Below are 24,632 nucleotides of genomic sequence, written 5' to 3' on the forward strand. Positions count from 1 at the left end.
AATGTACTGAATCATTTTCATTACCTAAACAAAGCAAAGTGAAGTGCAGTGTCTCTGTAAATCCACCAGGAGGCAGCATGGGCCTTGTCATGTCACCCTCGCTCTCAGTATGACATCCGTTTCATATCAGTACAGGCACCGATTAAACAGGTTTAAAAGCACATCACAAACACGAGGTTGCAGGTTTATCATTTGTAATAATGATAACAAAAGGCTGTCAGTTTTCTTTAGTTATCTTCATTTTTCTATTTATTTTTAAGAATTCTTAGAAAATTGCAAAGCCAAACAAGTTAATGGAACCAGTTTCATGTCAACGGGTCAGATATTTCTCGCCTCTTTCTAAATTAACTTTTACTGCTTGAACACAACAGAAGCTGCTTAATTTCTGTTGTTCAAATCATACACTTAAAAAGAAAGAAATGCAGATTTCCTGACCATGCATTCTAAGCTGCTGCGGGGTTTATTTTACTCTTTTATATCGCAACAAATAAGACACACATTTCTTGCAGAGGACAAACAAAATGTCCTTTTCATTACCAAGCGGAAACTAGCGTGACTGCAACTCTTTGTGTAGCTGTAGCTATCTAAGGGTTTTGGGGCCTCAGTTTAACCTCCTAGGACCCGAACTCTTCCACAGCATGCATTTTTAATTTCTCTTTGATATTTGGGCATATTGGGGCCCGATGAATGTAAAAACAAAGAATTACCAGATTATTGTTTTCTTTTACCTTATTTTTGTTTTTAAGAAAAATAAGAGCCACATATGAGGATATTCATTTAAATTTTTGATAGAACAGTAGCAGTATAATGTCCTCGTAAGTGGATATCAGGCTCTTGTAGAGCAAAATTGAATATTTTGGTCTAAATAACCCAAAATGTGATGTCCACATATGTGGACGCCAGGTCCTAGGAGGTTAAATAATAAAAGAAATAGCCATAACTGCCTCCACATCAGCTACAGTATTCAGAATGTGCAGAATCCTCACAAACTTACAGCTTTCCAAAGAGGCCATTGTAGATCCAAAGTACACTGGTGAACACAATGCACAGCATTTGATTTATTTTCCATTTTTCAGATTTTAAGACACACACACACAAATCTTCTGGTCTCAAACTCGTTTTGTATACAAAACAAAGCTCTGAAACACAAGAACAATTTCTCTGCCACAGTTAAAATATCCATTTAAAGGAGTGAAGAGGAGAAGGAAAAAAAATACAATAACAGCAGAAAAGAGCAGGGAAATTGACTTCGAGCTTTCTTGTTTTTTTTTTTTTTGGCTTTTTTAAAAGTCTGTTAGTGTGAAAATACAAAACTGTGTAATCTTCCTCTCTCTAAAAGCAGCATCTGTTCCTGTTGTTATGTGTGAAAATGTTTGTTGATTCCTCCCTCAAACCGTGATAAAATGTTCCATCACTACGCCGCTGTGTGTCTGAATCAATCATGTCTCTGCTTAACTTTGGAACATGTTTATCTTTCGTGATGTGTGGAGGGGAGGGGGGAAAATTTGCCTTTAAGTCGACTCGGCGAGGTTACAGCTGTAACACGGGAGACTTTGAGGTGGCTCATTTACATAACACAGTGGGCCCTCGCGTACTTATTCACGCAGACTTTTTACACAGTTTAGTGAATTTCGGCGAGGCTCGACTCTGCTCTGACATAATGTGACTGAACCATTCACGGCCCCTATCTCTTTAATCCATGTTAAAGTCACATAAAGTCGACGTTAGCGTACATTCAGCCTGTTGGTACTGTTGTGTCACACTCTTTTGTACATTTTTCCTCACTTTTTTGTTAAGATTAAAGAGAAGCTGTGTTTATAATTTGACACACTGTGGACATGCTACTATTTCTCTTAAGTGCTCTGTGACTTAACTCGCTATTGCTCGTGGTGAAGATGTGATTCTGCTTTCAGCTCAACTCAACTTGTCAACATTTTCTTCTACCATGTGTGCATTGTCTTATTTAAAACCCAAGAAGCCTCAGTTTTGGGAGTTGAACTCTCTTAAGTATTATTTGACGCAGCCCTAAAGGACAACTTTCAGCACTGAAAATCCAAACAAATTTAGAAGGAGCTAAAGCTACAAAAGGGAGCCAGTCTCCATTGACTCCAGTGTGAAATTGCTCACCTTGATAGCGTTAAAAAGCATATCTACAACTTGGTACAAAATCGTCTTGGCCTGTGTTAACATATTGCTGACACCTAATCGCTAAACATGCAACGTGAAATTTTCCACCATTTTGAATATGTGAAGGCCCAATTACAAAAACCTGGAGACTTGTCTGCGACCATCGACCAACAACCGGATGCTAGAGGAAAATGTGTATTCCTTGACCATTAAGTGAAAATTTTGTTACGATTACTTTGGTTGCAAGCAGGTTGCTGTGGTCACAGCAATTAGCCCTGAGCATGCCATCTACTCCTTGAGTGGCATTGTGTGAAAAGTGGAACGAAAAGTGGAAAAAGATTTTTTTGCCTTCAAAGTAAATGTTGCACCTTTTGCTGTGGCAGTGAGGCACAACTTTTACTTTAAAGTTGAATGTTCTCCATTTCTAGTATGTTGCAGTGTTTTTTTAAAGTTTTAATACCACTTTGTGGTTAATTAACAAATGTTTGCAGATACTTGCTAATTAAGTATCAATGTCTTCCATGCAAACTACACGTGACCACATCAATCTGATACTGCAATCATGAGGAATTTTTTTGGTTCAAGAAGACTCATTGCAACTGATTTTACGTAAAGACAGCTAGCTTGCTAACAAGCTAGTTAGCATTAGCTAACAAATTGACACTTAACATTCTTCTGCATAAATTAACTTCTGGCTCCTAAAATGCAACATGGTGGGGGCCAAAACATTACCACTGAAGCTTTGATGTATGGAGTTTAAAACCAGTGGATAACGTCCTGGTTACTATGTCTCTTTTATTGATTACTGTCTATCATAGCACAGCTAAGATGTATCTTCATGATAACCTAACCAATTGTGAGTTAAAACACAATACGCCATTATTTTTTTTTCTTTGATAAACTCTAACACATGATCTATGTATATACAATATATATAAAAATATATGATTTCTTTTGCTCTCCAAAAACCAATATGGCGTAGGCCCCCACAGCTGTATTGTTCAGATCTTACTCTGCTAACGAATCTGCCTTTCTTTCAGCGGGTGTGAATCGATCTGCCCTACAATTGCTTTTGTGAGATCTTAAGATGTGTAATTTCCTCTGTGTATTTATTTTGGTGAACTTCACAAGATTTTTTTTTTTAAAAAGCGGGAGGTCATAAAGCAGACCACACGAGGAACTTAGGGGTGCTCGACCTCACCCTGCTTGCAGTGAAAAAAAAATGCTGTAGATATTTAGATGCTTGGATACGTTTCTTTGTTTTCACACACAGCAGCGCAATATGTTCCGCTCTGGCAAAACGGTGAGAATAAGGTGTAAAAGTGACGACAGATTTAAGAGCGAGACAGATTCTAGCATGTAGGAAGAAGCTGATGTGAATGGAATCTGTAGCAAAATGATTTTTTAGAACTGGTGTGAGGCGTATAAATATAAAGCAGAGCCAAGCGGTTGTGAGTGAACCGTTGCTTCTGATTTGTTTTTGTCATTTCCTTTGTTTTTGTCTGATTCGCCGTCTTCATGTTTCGACAAAGAGCTTATTCTTAGTATAATTGTGTCTTTGTGACAACACTGCTGGAAAAGTGATCATAACCTAGGGACCCCCCCCCAAGAACCTCTGGATGTCGCCCGTGGAAACCCTTTGCATGTGGTCTCCAACACAAACAGGCGCACATGTACAGTAAAAACTTGCACACAAACTTGGTGGTGATGGTGACAGGAGGGAAAATCATTTCGGGGTTTGGGTTTAGGTCTCCCTCTTTGTGTTTCTCCAAGTGTCTGTGAAAAACCAGCAGGGTAATGATCAGTGTGTGAGTGTTGTGTGTACACATCAGCTCTTCCACGGATGGATACTTATGTTTCTGTGAATGAGTAATGCGAAAGACAGAGAGGATATGTGCTCAATGAATCACAAACACCATCTATCAGGGTAAATATTTCCACTCACATTTTCAAGCTCTTTGAAAGCTCAAATATTGGTCTGATAACTTGTGTCTCTTAAATTTGAAAGGAGACGTTTTCTTTTCCTTAATTAATTTTTGGCTTTTGACTTAATGTGGCAGCCACAAATTGTCAAACCATTTTATTAATGGAGCACACAGTCTTGCATGAACACAATCCGACTCTATATAGATACACCACATTACATTCGTTTAGTTATCGCTTAATTACGCAATTCCAAAAGCTTCGGACCCACATAGCTTTTTAACATGGGACACATGAGATCATAGAGAATCATGAAGACATGTTTTAACATGCTGCACCTCTCATCAGCATCTGGTTAAAGGTTAGGCCTGAGAATGGCACATGGCAATGTGGGATTCACACATCTTTCAGTGGTCAAATAACTGCGGCAGCATGTCCTGTCAACCTCTATCAAACCTTGGTAAAAAACAAACAAAAAATAAACTTGTGGTGAGATACCAGTAAAGATCTTTAGATGATTATGCTGTTGATGACAACCGTTTGTCCTGCAACAACACTGGCTGGAAGTCCTTTGATTTTCTTAGCGATTGTTACTTGAATTGATTTCAGTTAGCAAAGATTTTAAAAGTTTTAAAAGGCCCAACTTTGACTTTGAAGGCAAATGGTCTCAGTTTCCTATTAACATTGTACCTTTTACAGTTTTGCAACTAATTGGTGAGTAGTTGCTGACTGATTGCAGACAAGTTGGCAACTATGAGCAACAGCGCCAAAATGCTAGTGAACAAAACAAATGGAAAGAGGTTTTAAGTGCAGAACCATATACCTATTCACAACCTGTTTCACCTAGCAACAGCAACCTCCCACAACTACTTGCCAAGTGGTTGCAGAACACATATTTTTCCCTAGCAACCAGTAGTTACCATGGTGAAACCACTGCTGGCTATGACCTATCCCTAGGCGTGTGCTACAGGGGTTTAAGTCCTATAAATTATACCACATTCATGTCATGTATATTGTGAGGTTTACTGAAGAAGAGCAGTACTTGAAAAACTCACCAACCATCACATACGACTGTTACAGTATTGAAATTAGACTTTTTGGGGTAATTTTCACACCTATAGTTAATTTACCCTGGTCCAAATCAGTTGAGGAGTCTTTAAACTTGCAGCTTTTTCCTATGGTTTGGTTTGTTTGTCTCACAGCAAAAAACTGAATTCTAAGCGAACCAAAATGTGTCACTACAAACCACATGAGAATGTTCAGTCTCCTATTTGGCCAGATGTGTCTGGGGCAAGAGCAACAAAAGTAAATACAGGAAAGAGGTGCTGCGTTCTGCACGAGTGGAAAACATGGAGATTTTTCATTCATTTCATGGCTAGGCTAATAAACTTTGCACATCTGTGGTACCTTCAACATCCTAGAATACAAAGTATACCTGGCTACAGGAAGTTTGTTTTAGCTCACAGTTGCAAGATACATCTGGCAGTTGGTGCAGATCAAGGTCGGATCACGTACACCATAAAATTTATTTAGAACCACACCTAGACCGCCTCCGTCAAAGCAGTCCAGATTGTGGTTGCTTTGGTCCATTCCAGGCTGTGATTACTGTGTTCACACCTGCACAAACAAACCACAACGAGGGAAAACTAACCAGAGTTCAATTTAAATGAACTAAATGGTGCAGGTATAAAAATACCCTTAGTGCAATGAAAAGTGATTGCATACTAGGACATATTCCTTAAAGAAACGTGTATCATCCCAAAAGGGAGAAGCAACAAGACAAGAAGATTGTAGCTGCCACTGAGGATGAGAGATCATGATTTTCTTAGCTGTCACATAATGAATGTGACATTAAAAGAACAGTGTCATGATTGTGTGAAGGATCATGACTAGCTGAGGCACGTATGTGTAACAGCAGTTGAGTGAGTTTAATTGATCTGGACCAAGTGAAAGAAAGATACCATGCTGGTGGTCTGCAGCTAGCAGAACAGAGGATAGTCCAGATGAAACAGCATGACTTCAGCTCTCTCAGGGTGCGTTTTCTACTAGAAAAGCTGCAGTTCTGGAACAGGATTTGTTTGGGAACCCTTGCGTGAGGGTGCTGCCTCACCAACCTCACCACATTTCCACCAACTTGGAGTTTTCTTCTTTCTTTTTTCCACAGGGAATATGGGTCAGGAAAAAACACAAGAGCTTCAATTTTTTTTTTAAAGAGAGCACACATTAGATTCAGACTAAAGAACCACCATAAAATACACAAATAAAATAAAAAATGACACCAAGGGAAATTTAGACATGTGAGCAGGAGGTTTTATGCAATAAAGAAGTGATTTCCAAGGGAGTGTTAGGAGATTTTTGGGAGACTGAAATTAGATTTCACTTGTGAAATATCCGAAAATCGCATTTGAGTATATTGTGTCAATATGTCGCTTATGACATGTCCAAAAATCCATGTGTATTTATGAATTTCCCCCCTTTTACTGTAGTGCTCATGTATGATAGATATATGAAATGCGCTGTTTGAAAAACATGGCATGATTAAAATAATTACAGAGGTCCAAAAAACAAACCAAAGGACCCAGCGTGGCCCAAAAGACCACTTAATATGATTCTTTACCTTCTAAATATAGGCAGTTCGGTTAAGTAAACTGGCAATGTATGCCAAGTGTGGTGTATGTGTGAGTGCAGAGTTATTGTTAATTGAGCTGAACTGAGATCAGCAGCAGCGAAGGCTTAATGCTGAAAATGAGAGAAGCACTCGAGTGGCTATCGGTATCATAAAGGAACAAAAGTGAAGGAGGAGAGGGAGGGAGGAAGGATGAAAGGAGATGATTTGCGGCGTTAATCCAAATTGAATTACGCTGATAACATCTCTTTCTTCTGCCTTTATTTTGTGTATTATTTCCCCCATTTCATTTCAAACACCCACTTTACACCTTTTTGTTGCACTTAAGAGTTCCTCGAGACAATATGAGACACAGTTTGTCTTTAGTTAGAATGACAACATCTGCCCGGCCGCTCGCAACAAATTTCCTTAAAATCACACAGCTAGTAATGAACAAACAGCAATCAGTAGGTATTTATTAGTCCCTCTTTCCACTCATTTTCTCTCACCCACTCTCTGTTAATAGTGTAAATTAGCATATAAATGAGAGATAGCACGTGATAGAAACCGCCCTCCTTCAATCGGTCCATTGGGACTTATGATTATCTCTTTCTCCTCGTTTTTTTCATCTCTCTTTATTACTCTTTTCTTCCCCTCTGTCTGCCTTTTTTGTCCCCCACGACTACATTCACTGAGATTCATTTTAGTCTTTTCTTCTGTTCCTATTCAAAGGACGCCTTTTGCTTTTATTAACCCGTGCAGTTTAAAGTGAGTCACTCGTTCTGTTTGCGATTATTTGTTTACCTGGATGTGTGTTCTGCCTGACACTGTGTGCGGTTAGTTTAAGTGCACCTAATTGCTCCTGACTAATTAGTAGATGAGTTGAGGCATTTGGGAGATAGAGAGCACACAAACACGCACGCAAATGTGTATGCACGCATACACAAACACATGCATTTATAGCACCTCTTCGTTCGTGTCCTAAGTGTTCATCTGTTGTTCCTTTCCTCCCTTGGCTTTGTGTCCCCAGACAGTTGAAGGCTGGCGATACGCAGCAGGAGGTGTTAATGATGTGAGGGCTCTGTGTTCTCTGCTGGGAGCGATCTGTTGTGTGTTAGCTGCTGTCTGTCACCACACGAATGGAAAAACATCTTCATAGTTCATATGTGTGTGTATGTGTGAGCGAGTGTCTGCTTTTCCACTTTTCAGTTGCTCTGCATATTAAAAATCATGAATCTCCCGCCTGCCCTCGCTGCCAAACAACACTTGAACAACTTCGTCTGCGCACGAGCAAGCGCACGCGCACGTGGTCGTTAATTTTTAGTTGTGGGGTCTTTGCCATGAGCCACAGTTCCCCTTTTTTTTGTAATTCAGATTTGTTGGTTGCATTTCCAGTTTTGCTGGATGCGTTTGCGCTGTGTTTGTTTTTGCTTTGCTGTGTGGCTGTATGAGGTCACGTTAGCCTCTGTGACAGAGGGAGTATGGCTAACACTGCTGTGGCTAATGTGTCTGTACCTATATGCAGCAATTTTGGACACTGAGAGATAACAGTGCTTTAAAAAAAGAAAAAAAGATAAAGTCAGCATTCGCAGGCTGGATGAGCTGAGTAAGTCACACACTCGTCAGACTGGAGACAGCAGTTTGCGATGTTATGATTGTTTTTTTTTACTCTCTTTTATATTGTTTTAAATTTAATTTTCACTTGCTGTCTATTGCAATAGTAACACTATAGAAAATAGTGGTTGGAGACCGCGGTACAACCAAAGCAATTATGACTGTGTGCAATGGTCATTGAGCTGACAGGGACCGGGCCTGTGAGCACTTGCAGTCAGTTGCTGTTTCAAAAGCAGCTTTGTTGCATCAAGAGTGAAATCAAACGGCAAGAAGATGGAGACAGTTTGGGGTTGAATAGGGTCAAGTTGGCAAATGCATGCAATCTGTTTGTGATAAAACAGTGCAGTAAACTGACAAAGATCCCAAATCTGTTGCAAATTTGTTGCTGTCTACATTCAATTCAATTTTACAAATGCAGAACCAAATCACAACAACATTTGCCTCAATACAGAAGATATACAGAGAAAACCCCAACAATCAGAAGAGACCCTTTCGGCAAACAGTTGGTGACAGTAGGAAGGAAAAACTCCCTTTTAAGAGGAAGAAACCTCCGAAGAGGGGTCAGAGTTCAGCCTGAACCTCAAGGAATCAAAATTCCTTCACAAATAGTGCCTCAGTTGCTTAGCTCAGGCAACTACTTTGTAGACCACTGAAAATACTATTTTAAATTAGTTTATATTACCAATAAAGAATGAAAACAAAATTAGAGGTTATCATTGGTCCACGATAACGCTGCCAAAAATATTTAGGTTACAATGTTTTGGTCTCGCCAACCTTGATTGAATATATGAGCCAAGCAAACCAAAATTAACTCAAATTATATCAAATGTTCAGCAGCTGGAGAAGTGAATTGTGTTTCCTATTCTTAGCTGACAGGAGCGGGACCTGGTGTGGCCATCTGCTGCTGTAGCCCATTTCCTTCAAGGTGTAATGTTGTGTGCATTCAGAGATGCTTTTCTGTATACCTTGGGTGCAGCAAGGTAATCTTGACCATGTCTAAGGGCACTGAATTGCTGCCATGTGATTGGCAGGTTAGAGGTGTACAGTGTTTAATGAAGAACACTTGAAGTATAACTCTGTCAGGTAATGTGTATAATAGTCCAGAGCTGTAGTGCATGTGTGCTTAAGAGCTGCTCCATGACTTAATACTTGCGATCTTGGAGACGCCGAGCGTCTACAGAGATACAAATGGGCTAATGTGTCCATCATCGGGACGATGAGTTTCTACTAATACTTTATGCTGTCTTGCCATTTTCCCTAGATAAATATTCAAAGTTGGAGATGGGTTATGAACACACACACATGCACACACAGGCAAGCAGAATAAATGGAGAGTAAACATTTGAATAGTCTTAATTATTGCCTCGTGAAAGCATTTTTCCAGTGACTGAACAATGAAGCCGTGCCAAGTGAAACACGCTTTGGCACTGTAGCTTTAAGAGAGAAAACCAAGCAAAATGATTTATCATGCTGAGGAACACTGGCGCTTCTGTTTAACCAAACGGAGACATTTTTCTTTTCTTTCTTTTTTTCCTCCGGTCTGCCGCTCACTGCTTTTCCTTTTTTATAAGTATTTTTTGTTTTAGCAACCTGGTGACGTTCAGTCCACACACACACACACACACACACACACACACACACACACACACACACACACACACACACACACACACACACACATGCACAGCAGTGATGAGGATGTATGATGCTGGACTGAGTGAATTAAAGTGAATCAGAGTGTTAGACCATTGTCTGTTGGCTTCTCCTCTCCAGGAAGAGAATTACAAGACACACACTCAAATATGTGCACACACACACACACACACACACACACACACACACACACACACACACACACACCAAACCCTTAAGATCCGACACCCTTTCAGATATCCGCATTAGACCCTATAATCTAATTCTTGGCTATCGTCTTACAAATCTAATCATGACACACCACTCATATTCAATATCACCAAACCTCCAGCCTTTTAGTTTGGCCTCTCAAACCACCGTGTAAAAGCTTCATCATGGGCCACGGTGATGAAATTAGCCCCTATTATCCCCCCTCTCTCTTTCTCTTCTTCTCTCCAACTCTTACTCGCTCCATTCTGTCTTACTTGAAGGAGTGTGCAGATTTAATTTACAGCAGGACTCATGAGCCACTTAGCGCAATCTCTCTCTGTGTGCAAGGATTGATTGATTAGGCCTTATCTTGTTATCTGGGTCTGTGGTCGTTTGATAGGCCTGTTTGTTCTCTCACTAGTCTCTCAGCCTTTCTATCTATATCCCTTTCCTTCATGTAATTTCATGCCTCTGTCTTCTATTTAGCGCGTGTGTGAGTGTGTGTGAGAGAGAAATGGCCTCCAGCTTCTCCGTCTACTTTTCCTCCAATGTGGGAATCAGACACTGATAAGGACGGATTGTCTTGCAAGATCAGAATTAGGAAATTACACGTTTCTCTGTCACAGACTCACAGCCACCCCTCCCTCCCTGCTGGCGGACTGCGAGCTGATATTGTTTCTCAGAATTTGCTCAAATTTCTCAGCTGTAATGACTGGATAAGTAAATACTCCACTGATGCTGCTTCAGGCCAGAGACATCAGCATGTTCACTGTGAGGACACTGTTTGTTCACTGTAGGTTTTACCTTTTTTTTTCTAAATGTCATTCATTAATTTAATTTAGTAACAAATCTTTCACCATCAAGGGTTGGATTTGGATGGAAGCTCTGAGATATATTGTGTCGGGAGCAGGTGAAATGTAAGATAGAAAAATATAATTCTTCTTAGTACTTTACAAAGATTTGCCACATAGCAAGAAGAATGATCCAGCCATCTTCTGTGACGCCCAACCAATCATAGGAGATGAAGGTCCTGCAATTGAATCCACCATCTAGCCAGGGCCTTCGGTGTGGTGTTTGAATTCTCTCTGGGGTACTCTGGCTTCCTCCCACAGTCCAAAGACATGCAGTTAGTGGGGTTAGGTTAATTGGTGATTCTAAATTAACCATAAGAGTAAATGTGAGTGCCACTTGTAGTCTGTCCTTGTGTTAGCCCTGAGATTGGCGACCTGTCCAGGGTGTACCCTGACTCTTGCCCTATGGTAGCTGGGATAGGCCCCAGCCCCCTGCCACCCTGATAAGGATATGCCAAAGAGAATTGAATTACATGTTTGACTGTTTGTTATTAAACATAGATTGTTTCAACTAAATTTTTCCACTGAGTGCCATGTGAGGGCTAATGGTTAGACCGTTACTGTCACAGGCTAAACTAAAACCACTGGCAAATAGTTGTGCAGTGGTGCTTTGGTGAAAACTAAACCCTAATGTGAGTGCTGAACTGGGACCAGAGCAGAAAAAAATCCTCAGATAAACAGCTTAGATTGACTTGTTGCTTTTTTTTTTGCATTAAAAAGCATTTTATTAGCTGTCAGTCACCATCAATATAATTCCCAGACACGCTCTCCTTGAACATGGTCACCATCTTTCAACCACATCACAAGGAAAATATGTATATTCTCCGACTGGTTGGTGAGTGATTTCTGGAGGTTGATGGGAGCTGCTGCAATATCAGTTGGTAAAGATGCTAAAGTCGCACAGGCCTACAGACTGATCAGTTATCCAACAGGTGATCACAGGTCACTAGGGATTCCCTAAACAGTTGGAGAATATGGTGGTTAATCTAAGATTTACATCACTACCTCAATCCCACGCTGTCAAGCTCATTGCAACATCGCTGGTCTAGTCCAATCATCTTACTGGCTGTACCATAAATCTCACAGCTCATTGGTCATTCTCCCTTGCAGACGCCTTTTTGCAACCCACCTTCTCCCCATCCCTGCCTCTCCCATGTTACTCAGGCTCCATCCAAGCCTTAATCCTCACCTCCACCACCAGCGTTTAGATTTCCGGGGTTCTGCCGTAATTCCTATCACCATAGGGATTCCATTCTGCTGGGATGGGCGATCGTAATCTAATCGCCAAATAGTTTCATTGAATTATGTAACATGTAAATCATGTTCATGTTCTTTCTAATGATCTCTCCTACTACCAATCAGCTAGTAGTTAAAGAGTGTTTGAAAAAAAGATGTTGAAAATAGTTTGGAGGTGCACAAGAAGGTGACCTTGAATGGGAGATCGGCCCTTTGTTCACATTTGTAATGTCTGCCTCCACCTTACTCAGTATTATCAGTGCAGCCCCTCTTCTTGGTAGTCAAGTTAGCAGATGAATGGCCATTCATGCACATAGGGAGAAACTACAATAATTAATTCCCCTCTCAAATCTATAAAAGTATACACACTACTACAATAAAAATTATGGTTAAAGGATATTATCAAAACTTTAGTACTAAAGAGAGGAATGCAACGCCTCACGGGCACAGACACATACGTAAAAATGAAAAACAGCTTGCCAAGTATAGAAGTTGAGATTTAATTTCACACTGTAAGCACAGAGCACAGCATGCAGTAAAAGACGGCTTATTCTGTGAAGCCAAGAATGCCTCAAAAACAGACAGTTTATTTAAATGTGACAGTAACAAACTAGTTATAAACGGTTATGGGCAGTAATAAACCTGCCCTCCATGTTTAAAACATGTAGAAACTGTGCTTAATGGTAAATAAGTACCAACAATGTGACTAAGAGCTGTACATCCAGCATCTTTTCATTTCCAGAGCACCAAATACTGCTTTCAAAAGCGCTGGTGCACTAGTATTTGACCCACTCAGTTAACAGGTTTGTGTGTTTGTAGGAAGGGTTACTGTTACAGTATAACGAGTCACCAAAATGGTGAAAATCTGATACAGAAAGGTGTTAAAATAAATCGAGTAACTGAAGTTTTTTATGTGAGATTATAAAAAAATAACTAGTGAAAGTAGCTTGAATGACTATGCTTGTTAAAATGGATTAATTTTAAACCACGTGGTGCATTGCAGCCCTGACTTTGGCAAAGACTAACAAACTTTTCAGGACTTTGATTGTTTTGACCTGACAGGCTTGAACCCATCATCGCCTCTCCTGGCTTGAAATCTAAACTCAGCTTCCGTTATGGCACCTAAACTATACCCTTCCTCACCCTGCCACTCCCTCTTCATCAGTCCTGGCCACCTGCACTGTTCATCTTCATCCACTCCCTTCATGAGAACACCCCACCTCTTCCAGTCTCCTGCACTTTTCCCACCGTCTGCGCCAATCTGACTCATAAACACACTCATCGACACAAACACACACACAGAACGGAGCGGCAGGTTCTCTCTAATGACGTCCTCGGAGTATAATTAGTCTGGCCAATTAACAGCAGTAACGATGCTTGCATTCATTATGTCAAATTACAATGTGCTGACAGAGTGTCAACTCAGCTACGTTCACCTGCTGAGGGAATCTGCATGCATGTGTATGTGAATGTGTGTTTTGCTAGTTTATTAAATCCTACTTCATCATCCCAGAGATGAAAAATGTCCAGCTCATTTTTTCATTGCATTCACGTGCACACACACACACACACACACACACACACACACACACACACACACACACACACACACACACACACACACGCTTTCAATTAATACACTTGAAGCAGATCTATTATTCTGTTGCCTGTTGTCGTGGTAATGCTCCAGTGACCAGGAATAAGGCCTGTGAAACCAGTTGGATCGGTACATTGCTTTATTAAATCACGGATATTGATTTTATGTGTATGTGTGCATGTGCACAGTGTTATTAAATGCTATATATTACGATGAGTGAGATGGGACAGTGGCCAAAGATTTTACACATGCTCATTAACATAACACTGCTGCATATGAGAGAGCGGTGTGGACAACAAAGACCGGAGGTGGATTCATCTTAATTAGCATCTCGGGCCTCTGGAGGTAAAACCGCTCTGGTGGGAACCACAGCAACACACAAACACATACATGGAAAACATTCATATTTGTTAGTGAGAAATAAAAGTGTGAAATTAAAATTGTGCTTAGGATGAGTCTATGGGTATTATTAAAATAATTTACTTAATTAATGCAATTATGGCCTGGAGACTGGGCTTTCACATGGTGATACTTCACTGTACATTACTGCGTTCTTATTACAGAAACATGAATGCAGTTACAGTGGAAATCCCTGGACCTACTTAGTAAACTGCTGGGCAGAAAATTAGCTTATATTTCTATTACAAAGTATAGAATAAACTATTTTATATACATCCATCCATTCTCTTTTGCTTATCCTTGTCAGGGTCGCGGGGGTGCTGGAGCCTATCCAAGCTACCAAAGGGCGAGAGGCGGAGTACATCCTGGTCAGGCCCACAGGCTGATGCGGGGCTGGTATATGATGAAAAAAAGCGCACCAGATAGGAAATAAAAACTTACCAACTCTTAAAACTTAAACCCTCTCGTGACCATTAAAATCTAGACTCCGTTTAGACTCCTATCACCATATAGATGTTATGAATCTTAGAACAGTTTATAGGCTAAATGGCATGAAGATTAAACTATTTGTCTAAGGAGTTTGGGAGCACACATGCAGACATGGATCTGCTATGATCATTAGAGAATGATGATACTACTTCAAAAACCTAAATGGACACATACATTGAATTTTTAGTTCACTTTAAAATGTTTAGATTATTGAAAACTTAGCTTTGATATTATATCAAAGATTTTATGTATTGTGTTGCAGGGATGGCTACAGAAGTTAGCATGCTAACCAACTAGCCTGGTCTGTACCATAATAATAATTATAATAATAATATTAATAATAATAATAATAATAATAATAATAATACATACATACATACATACATACATACTAGGGGTGCAACGATACACAAAATTCACGGTTCGATACTTTGGTGTCACGGTTCGATATTTTTTCGATACAAAAAAAATGTTCATTGTAAAATTACAATCATCAACTCAAATACTTGGTTCTAACTGAACAGAAATTTCTATGAACTTGTAAGAACTGTGTAGGACATGAATCAGTCTGTGTCAGATCCTGAATTTGAAATTTCCACTGAAGTCACGGGTAAGAGACAAGTGGAACCAAGATCTAGGCCATTTGCTTTTTGAAGTTTGCAAAGACTGCTAAATTTTGCCAGTGGTAGTTCACTCTTTGCAACATAGTAGCTGTTCTAAAGAGATTTTTCAGGTTTATTTTTAGTATGTTATTTGCAATTGGTGTTTGTTCTGGGAAAGATATTGCAGATGAGCAATAATGCATTTCTTGCATTTCTCATGGGTTCTAATGGTGGCCTTTCTTAAAATTACTGGTCCCAGTAACAAAGGCGCTTGTCGACTCAGAAATCGAGAGAAAACCAACAACACATCTGGCAGAACATTATGTTATTTACACTGGTGCACATAAGTGGTCCGCATGTGCGCATTCGCTGTCAAAATAAAAGACGCGCACCAGATAAGAAGTTGCAACGCGCCTTTGCGTCCATATAAAAAGCACTGTTTTTGTCCGCTAGAGTGGGATTTTCATGGCACATTCCGCACCACATCTCTGTGCGTTCATCATTTGTTTGAAGCCAGCTCACCTCCCGCAACCACTTTTCCGAAAATACGTGCTTCTTTTGTGGTTCGGACTCCTTCTGACATTTGTTTGGAGGTGGAGGCACACCAAATTGCTTAAAGGAGCTTCTTCGACATCTTTAAGAGTTCTAAACAAATGTCTGTCCTCCTCCAGAAAATCTTATGTACGCAAACACGCGTTGGAACTTCATATCTTGTGTGCGTTTTTTAAAATTTTTTTTTTATTTTGACAGCGAATGCGCACCTGCGGACCACTTCTGTGGAGCCCCGGTTATATAGCTCGTCATATTGCAGCCACAGAAATTTGTTTGTCCATGAAACCATAAAGCTGCACTTTCTTTTTGCCTTATAGTCTGATTTGTCATAACTTTTGCATTTTGTGGTAAGCTTTTCTTTGGCTGTCACTTCTTCACCCTGACCTGTCTTATTTGGCTCAGCAGAACTAAAATATATATCCTGCTGCTTTTACACACACACACATAACGGTCAGCGATTCCCTGCGCGATCAACCTCTCACATGTTTAAGCTTGCTGCGGGAGATTTCACTTGCAATGTTTGCATAGTAAGCTAACGATTGATAAGACGATGTCAGAGGAATTGGTGCGCAAATTATCGTCACTCACCAATCAGTGCTGTCGCTCTCTATACACAGTTCGCGCGATTGCAAAGTGAAAGCAAAAAACAAGCGCAAATTCTTTTTTTTTTTCTTTTTTTTGTGTCCCGTTTGGATCTTTAGCCATCAGAATTGTTGTCTTAAGGCCAAGAAAGATGCCAAGCGGATTTATTTTACCAAGTGGATCATCATGGCCTTGCCATATTGGTCCATTTGATTGACCTTTATTATAATTATGAATTTATTTTATATTCAGTTGCTACAAACGGGACAGACATGACTGGGGGATAGGACAGGGAGAAAGAATGAAAGAAAGAGAGGGAGAGAAAGAAAACCAAAGGGGAGAAGAGACGGTGAGAAGGGGGGGAAGAAAGAAAAAAACAAAAAAACAAAACAAAACAAAACACCTGGGTCACCTGTATGGAGAAAAAAACAGAAGAGAGAGCAAACAACAAAGAGCAACATAATAAAAAAAAAAAAACGGCACCATCACAATAAACTAGCTAACAGTAGATACTAAATAATAAACGATATTGTGCAGCACGCAAGATAGACAGCGCACAATGTGCTTTGAGGCAGCAGCCAAGAAAGCTGTAGTCCGCGTCTGTGAACACCCGTGTGCACACCTGTGTGCATACCTGTGTGGATCAGCGCGCTTGTATTCCAAAGGTTTCTCCATGTAACGATCTGCTAGGGAGTGTGGGGGGCCACAGCCCCGTCCTCCAGGGTATGAAGCAGGTATGGAGGAGATCAAAACTCCAGACATCCAGAGGCCCCCAGAACACAAGAGACCAAGGAAGACCAACAGAGGGGCAGCCGCGCCACTGTCCCAGAAAGAGCTGAGGAGAGTCCCAGATGAGGGCTCACTCAGCAGCCGCGGAGCAGAAGCCAGGGGGAGTTGCAGTGACGCGCCCGTGAGCTCCGCCGGCAGCCAGCTGTGCCTGAGTGACCGAGCCCCAGGCCGAGAGGCCGGGGGCACCCCACCTCCGAAGTGGCCCGAGCGAGCCCCAGGCTCCAGGCCCCGATAAGCGGCCGCCAAGGAGTGAGTCGGTGTGTACCCGGACACCCACCCCCAGACACAAAGAACCACCAACGCACCGACACCTGAGGGAGTCCGCCACTGGCAGGGGAAGTGGTGGTGGGTGGAGATAGGCCTCCAAACCTTGGAGGGCCTGAGATGTCCCCAGAGAGGTGGCGTCTGATACCCAACCTGACATATAGACACAGACATACAGGCACACACAGATACAAACATCCATTCCCACCCTCATGCTCTCATATGCACTTACTCCACACTCAACCAACGTGGAGACAGACATAAAGAGACGCTGTACACACGATCACACTCCCCAAGCGTACTCTACGAACCGGGTCTAGGTACCCTTGCCCCTGGAGGGGGGAACTGCACCCAGACCCAGGTGGTGTTACCCTTTTCCCTGCGGTGGGGAGAGGCAGACCGCCCCGACTCCGCAGCAGCAGGGAGGCCCCACACTCCAGACCGCAGTTGGACGGCCAACTCCTCCTAGCCCCCCCGCTCCAGCAGGCCGCAGAGAACGGGGGTGAGAGAAGACTCCAAACCTCCCTCCACCCGCTCATTGTAGTGTTGATACGCGTTTTTTTTAAAAATTTTTTTATTTTGACAGCGAATGCGCACCTGCGGACCACTTCTGTGCAGCCCCGGTTATATAGCTCGTCATATTGCAGCCACAGAAATTCGTTTGTCCATGAAACCATAAAGCTGCACTTTCTTTTTGCCTTATAGTCTGATTTGTCATAACTTCTCCGTTTTGTGGTAAGCTTTTCTTTGGCTGTCACTTCTTCACCCTGACCTGTCTTATTTGGCTCAGCAGAACTAAAATATATATCCTGCTGCTTTTACACACGCACTCACATAAGTTCAGCGATTCTCTGTGCGATCAACCTCTCACATGTTTAAGCTTGCTGCGGGAGATTTCACTTGTCATGTTTGCATAGTAAGCTAACGATTGATAAGACGATGTCAGAGGAATTGGTGCGCAAATTATCGTCACTCACCAATCAGTGCTGTCGCTCTCTATACACAGGTCGCGCGATTGCAAAGTGAAAGCAAAAAACAAGCGCAAATTCAAACGCGATTTCAATATGTCACATATTGACAGTGGCTCATCGATGCCAATGACATAATTACCCAGCTACATTTCCGAAAGAATGCAAAAGCATTGACATATATTTTTCCTTCCTACGATAGCCCGACGGGCAGGGCAGAGATAGATTTTGGTAGTCCGACTGGAAAAATCGCTAGCCCCGGGACATCGGGCTAGCGATTTTGCAAGCCCTGTATCTGATTGAGGAATCACTCATCTTTGGAAAAGAGAGTTTATTACAGAGAAATGGCTCTTTCCAAAATAAAAGCTATACTATACGCTTCTTCTGGGCTATATTCTCAGCAGCATATTGTAGCGGGTCAGGGCTGTTCTGGGTTCTGTTTGTACAGTTATGTTTTGTTTATGTTGCCATAGTGACGGGTGACGCCCTCTCGCTGCGACGGTGTGTCCTTCCGGGGGCAGAGGGCGCCCTGTGTGTTGTTGTTGTTGCTGTGCGGTTGCCGCGCTGAGCAGTTAGCTAGCGGCAGCGTTCTTCTGCAGATGTCAATAAACGGCTGTGCTCCCAGGCTAGCTTACGGGAAGCAAGACCAAACGACACCTCCGTCTCCACCTTGTCTGAGCTCGCCACAATATTAAACATATCAGGTCCCCATAAGGAGAATCATGTGCTAATGGCTGTCTAAATGACTCGGGTAAAGTTTGTAGCATGCATGCTTGTTGTTTTTGTCTTCTTCCACTTTTCTTTGCACTAGGATGATGTTGGCGTAAATGTGCAGTCATATTCGTTGTGTTCCCACTAGTGCTGTCAGCGTTAATCTCGTTGAAATGACGTTAACGCCACAACACGGCAAATCTCCGTGCGTAGGGCTAGACGGCCAACACGTTAATGAGCTAACTGCACTAACACACTAGTGCATGGCACATCCAACATACTGTTTTACTTTAGTCCATGACGCGCTTACCTTCAGGGTCATATGTCACATGAAAACCAAAATAATTCCAAACGCCAGATCTGAATGAGGGTGGGGGAGGTTCAATTTTCCATGTTGCAAGCAGAGCTTAACTTCTGTCTCGCTAGCTTGCCCTGCGCTCTTCCTTCTGACGATGCTGTCTGTGTTGAGCGCTCAGTAGATCTGCGCTCGACAGTGCAGCCTAGGCGGAGTAGTCGAACGCAGATTCACTGAGCGCTCAACACAGACAGCATCGTCAGAAGGAAAGTTGATAAAATAAATTACAAATTTTGTATTGTTCGATACATATGCGTACCGAACCGAAAGCACTGTATCGAACGGTTCAATATCGATACGAGTATCGTTGCACCCCTAATACATACATACATACATACATACACCATAGTGTAGCATTACTTTGTATCTCAAAATTAAACAGTGAGTCAAAGCTTGAAAGAAGACGTGTGCCTGCTCAAAGACTGTATTTCTATATGGTTGTAGCCTTTAGTCAGTCAGACTTAGGTATAAGCACTGAGTGAAACAGTAAATGCATTGGGATATGGCTGCTGGAGAGCAGGAGTAGCCTACTTATTGCAGGACTTATGCTTCCTCATGCAATGTCTTGCAACTTCTCATCCGACACCAATGAACTGGTCCATTCAGAGATTGCGTAGCTTGTCCAGCAGGTCATCGTGCAGGTTGGACTTTGAATGAGTTCTGAGTTGTAGCAGTTCCTGCTAGTCATGAAATACTGAATCCGCTAGCCACTAAAATCCACAGGCTGATAGTACGTTCCGATTGAAGCTGGAAGTCAGAATTCATGAGTTTATCGAGAATATCAGAGCAGTCCCACCAACCCCAACATTACAATCTAAGACTGACTGCAGTGCACCTGCATATTAGTAAAACTGTAAAACTGCCCTTTGCTTTTCTTTATTCCATCAATGGGCCTGAAGCAGGATAATTTTCCATGCTTCTGAAAAAATTCATTCAAAAAAGCATTAGGTGCATTGACACAGCCTCCAAACCTTCCCACATCCCAATCCAATCAAGCATCTGTCTCTGTGGCAACCACTACAGCACCGCAGCCAGTGGTCCTGTGCCCCTCCTCTGACAGGCCAGAGCCTTTCTGTTGGCACGAGGGGACCTACACAATACTAGGCAGGTGATTTTAATGTTGTGGTAGATCAGTGTACACTTGATCCTAGTGAAGGACAGAGACCTGAGTGGACCTATGATAGGCAATTAGCTCGTGAAGCAACACAGACATGCACACAAAGGCCTTGGCAAATACACAAACACAACTCCACACACACATACACACACACATCACAAGAGGCAGAGCTGGCTTGCTCTCTTGATAGGCAATTAACTTACTGCAGACACCTCATCAGCATGTGAACAAAAATCCCCTTTTAATCGGACACACAAACATGCATACGCACTTCTTCGCAGCTTTGCATATGCAGCGTTCATTGCAGCATTGACATGCAGCGCGAGAGGGAGAATCTGTTCCCATTGCTGGCGCCTTAGCATTGCTAAATTTCAAATGCACATGCACAAAGAATACGCGCACGCACACACACACACACACACGCACACACACATATATACGCACTCATCGGTGGGATCAGGGGGCAGATGATTCCTCAGGAGTCCTGCTGAGTTAAGTAATCACACTCGAGTGTTTAATAACTAACGAGAACCTGATGATGCTCTTTAATTAACACAACGCTAATTGAAGAGGGCTGGCGAATCACAGCTCTCAGTCCTGTCTGCTCTTTGAATAATTAGTGAGCAAAGGATTGTAGGCACCAGCTGTAGGTTAGTCAGAGGCAGCTGATGTGCACCATGGATATTTATGAGAGGACGTCATTATTGCCTAAAAGCGACAGCGTGATGGAGGTGTTTTTGTTGCGATTGAAGGACTCAGAATAAGCTTGGAAGTATTTACGCCCTTACTGCACATTCAAGTCTGTTTTCACGTGATGATTAAAACATCCTTAGTGCACTGGAATTGGAAATGCTTTCCTACTCCGATAAATTGCCTGCTGTGAAACAGGCCACCTGTGTCTCACGGTGGTCATGAATGTACTAAAGGCAACTGGACAAACTGTCACTTTAATGGAAATAATGCCCCTGATGGTTATGGGTCCAGAGCTTATGACCACACTGCAGCACTGTGAGTTTTGCAAAAATAAAACTCTAGGCATGAGGGAGCTTTCACAAATATTAGCTTTCAGTGGATTAAAAAATGGCCAAAATAGAAAGTGTAAAAGAAAGTGTAAAAACTGACCTTATTTGCAGTGGTATCATGTAACTTTTGGATGTTTGGCTATGGCTGCAGACATTTTTCAGTTCCAGATTGGGCACTGTGCTTGTTGAAAAGGTCAGCAAACCTGACCACATGTTTGAAAGAAAAGCAAAAACCATAAAGACTATAAAACAGGCATTCACGTATTCAAAATATTGAATATCAATTGCATTTTCTTTTCATTGGTCAGAAACACTAAAACACAGCTAGCTGCTTAGCCACGAGCTGGTCCACAAACAGCAGGCTACTCTTGTGTTTTCTTATCCATCCATCCGTTTCCTACCCTTCTAATCCAAATGTAATGCATAAGTTGCAATTGTGAAAAACAGGTTCAAATTAAACCTGTTTTTCGAAGACGTCAACTGCTTAACATCAAGTAACAAGAGGAGAGCCTTCCCAATCCTTTGTTCAACACAGGTTTTCATGTTTCACAGGCTACATGTGGAACATGAAAACAGCCATAATTCACGATTTACCGTGAAAGCACAAAGATTTGGGGAAGAGTTTGCGTAAGAAGCTGATCTCTGAGCTTGTTGGGCATCAAAACTTTGCCCAATCCTTCTTGTGTCGGCCTGAGAAGACGTTCAAGTTCCACTAGTTTGTCTCCAATAAATTAGGGCGAGAAGTTTGGAGAAGTTTCATGTGGCTGAAAGATGGGGATAGGAGAAAACATGGCAGCATGAAGGAGAGGATTACTGTTTTGTTAATGAGGATTATCATACAAACCGGTGAAAGGCAACTAAGCTGAGCTGCATCGTCATCAAACCGATTTAGTTTTCGTCTCCTATTTAGAAGGATTACGAGACAATGTTATTGTAATTACAATTGTTTAAGCAATGAGACCAGCTTTATAGCTATTCTAGTCTGTTGTTATTTTACATTGCATGGCTAATATAGTGGCAAGTGTTTGTGTGACGGTTTACTAATCACGTTATTATGTTTTATATATCTAGCTGACTTAATTTGGTTAATTTTGCAATGCTAACAATGTTACAAAAACGCAAACATCTGTACTGATTACTCACTTTAGCAAGAAAAAGATTACCCTGAGAAATTTCCTCCATCTCTCCTCCTTCCTCTATCCCCCCTAGAAAGCTGCTTCTGTCTGTTTATAGGTTTCATGTGGGAAAAGGACAATGGTTTAAATAGAGGGGGGATTTCAAGAGATAATTAAGGAGAAACGAACAGGGAAACTATTGAAGGAGGAATGGAGGAAGGATTGGGAGCAGAGAGGATAACGGAGGAGCGGAAGCTACCTTTGTTGTGTCTCAAACAAGTGGATCAACTTAACTGCTTCTGAAACACCATGAATATGTATTATATCAGGTTATTCATCCAGCACCATTGTTTCCTCTTCAAATTATATCCCAGCAGAAGAACACTGAGTGAAGACAAAAGAAAATTGGTGGAAATAAAAATGTAACAAAAACAAAAAAGAGACAGAGCGGTTGTTTTTATGTCCACGCAGGTTCTTTTGTGGCATCATAGTACTCTTCAGAGATGACTCGCTTTTATTCCTCCCAATAATGCTGTCTTTTGATGGTAGAAGTCTAATTAACATCTATTTGAATAATCTGATTATTCATAAAAAAAATGTTGGCGAGAAAGCAGAAATATATAGCTTAAATATCTTTTGTCACCATTCACTAATATACCAAAGGTAATATGTGGAATACTTAACTTAAAACCTCATTTGAACACAGAGGTAAAGCTAATTAAAGTGTTTGTTACTGGCTGGTGTCCCTACATTTAAATTTAATGTGAAGACTTGGCCGTAATGCATCTCAGCCCTTGCATTCCCCTATGCAGTCTTATTTATTGAAATATATTGTATTAAAAAAGGTTTTAAGCTTACTAAGATCGTAAATAGTCTGTTTGATACTTAAAAAACTCAAGTTACAATTACACACAGAGTTCCATAAACTTTATAATAATAAAGAAAAGAAGAAAATAAACTTACTTAAGTAATTACTTATATTTTTACTTACTTACATTTATAGATAGTCATGATCCTCAGTGAATAGATAAGATCCCAAACAACTTCTTGATACCCTGACTTTTGAACTTTAAGAAGCTTTGAGTGTTCCTCTAGCCAGCATTACCAAGCTAACACCATGACTCAACATAGCTAAAACGTTAACATTACAGTTTTTTCTGATTGCTTAAGCACATTTTTTGTAACCATTGGCTAATTTTGCAAAACTCTTCACACAAATAAGAAAACCTGTCACCCAATCATCAAAACATTGTAGTTCTCTTGCAAAAGCGAACACAGCTAGATTAACTCTTCACACCTTCGTAAAAATGGTGTTTCCGTATCAAACAGTACACACAAGCCATCATCTACTAAGCACACAATGCGCCAACTGCACACTGATGGTATGAATACAAAACACATCTGGCTTTTGCTTTCTCTGTGCACAAGGTAGGCTATGTCAGTTTGAGCTCATACTTCTGTCATAGATCCATAAGCATAGAGGGATCCAAACTTCAAGTACTGGTGTACTTGAAACACATCAAAACAAACACAAGTGTTTATTTCCAAGTATAGGATTATTTGCAATCGCCATAATGACTATATGGGTTACGTGGTCTGCAGTGAACATGCTTCCTCTGCCCCCTCCTCATCTTCCTCTTGCTCCTCCTTGTCCTTGTCGTCCTCTTCATCCTACTTCTTCACCTCCACGTCCTCTTCCTCGGCCTCCTCTACTTCTCACTCTTTCTGCTCCCTCCATTGTACTCCGCACACAGCTTACCTGTATTGTAGTGCTTAGGCTGATTGCAAAGTGAACTAATTATCTAAGAAAGTTTTGACATGTGAAAGTGTGCCAGACAGTTGGCAAATTAGTGTTAATGATAGCCATACATG

At 41.3% G+C, this 24,632-nt stretch overlaps 1 long non-coding RNA gene across 1 annotated transcript in view; it reads right to left on the minus strand.

Moving 5' to 3' along the window:
- The window catches only part of LOC309708939, a 42,854-nt gene extending 19,010 nt beyond the window's left edge, over positions 1-23,844 (minus strand). The window contains exons 1-2 of the long non-coding RNA XR_014277379.1: positions 23,756-23,844; positions 21,746-21,848 (exon numbers count right to left, since the gene is read on the minus strand). This is a non-coding gene — a long non-coding RNA (uncharacterized lncRNA). The remainder of the gene's footprint in view (positions 1-21,745; positions 21,849-23,755) is intronic.
- Positions 23,845-24,632: the final 788 nt, after the last annotated feature.

The sequence above is a fragment of the Aulonocara stuartgranti genome, assembly GCF_965226115.1.
Source record: "Aulonocara stuartgranti genome assembly, chromosome: 6".
Taxonomy (NCBI): Eukaryota; Metazoa; Chordata; class Actinopteri; order Cichliformes; family Cichlidae; genus Aulonocara; species Aulonocara stuartgranti.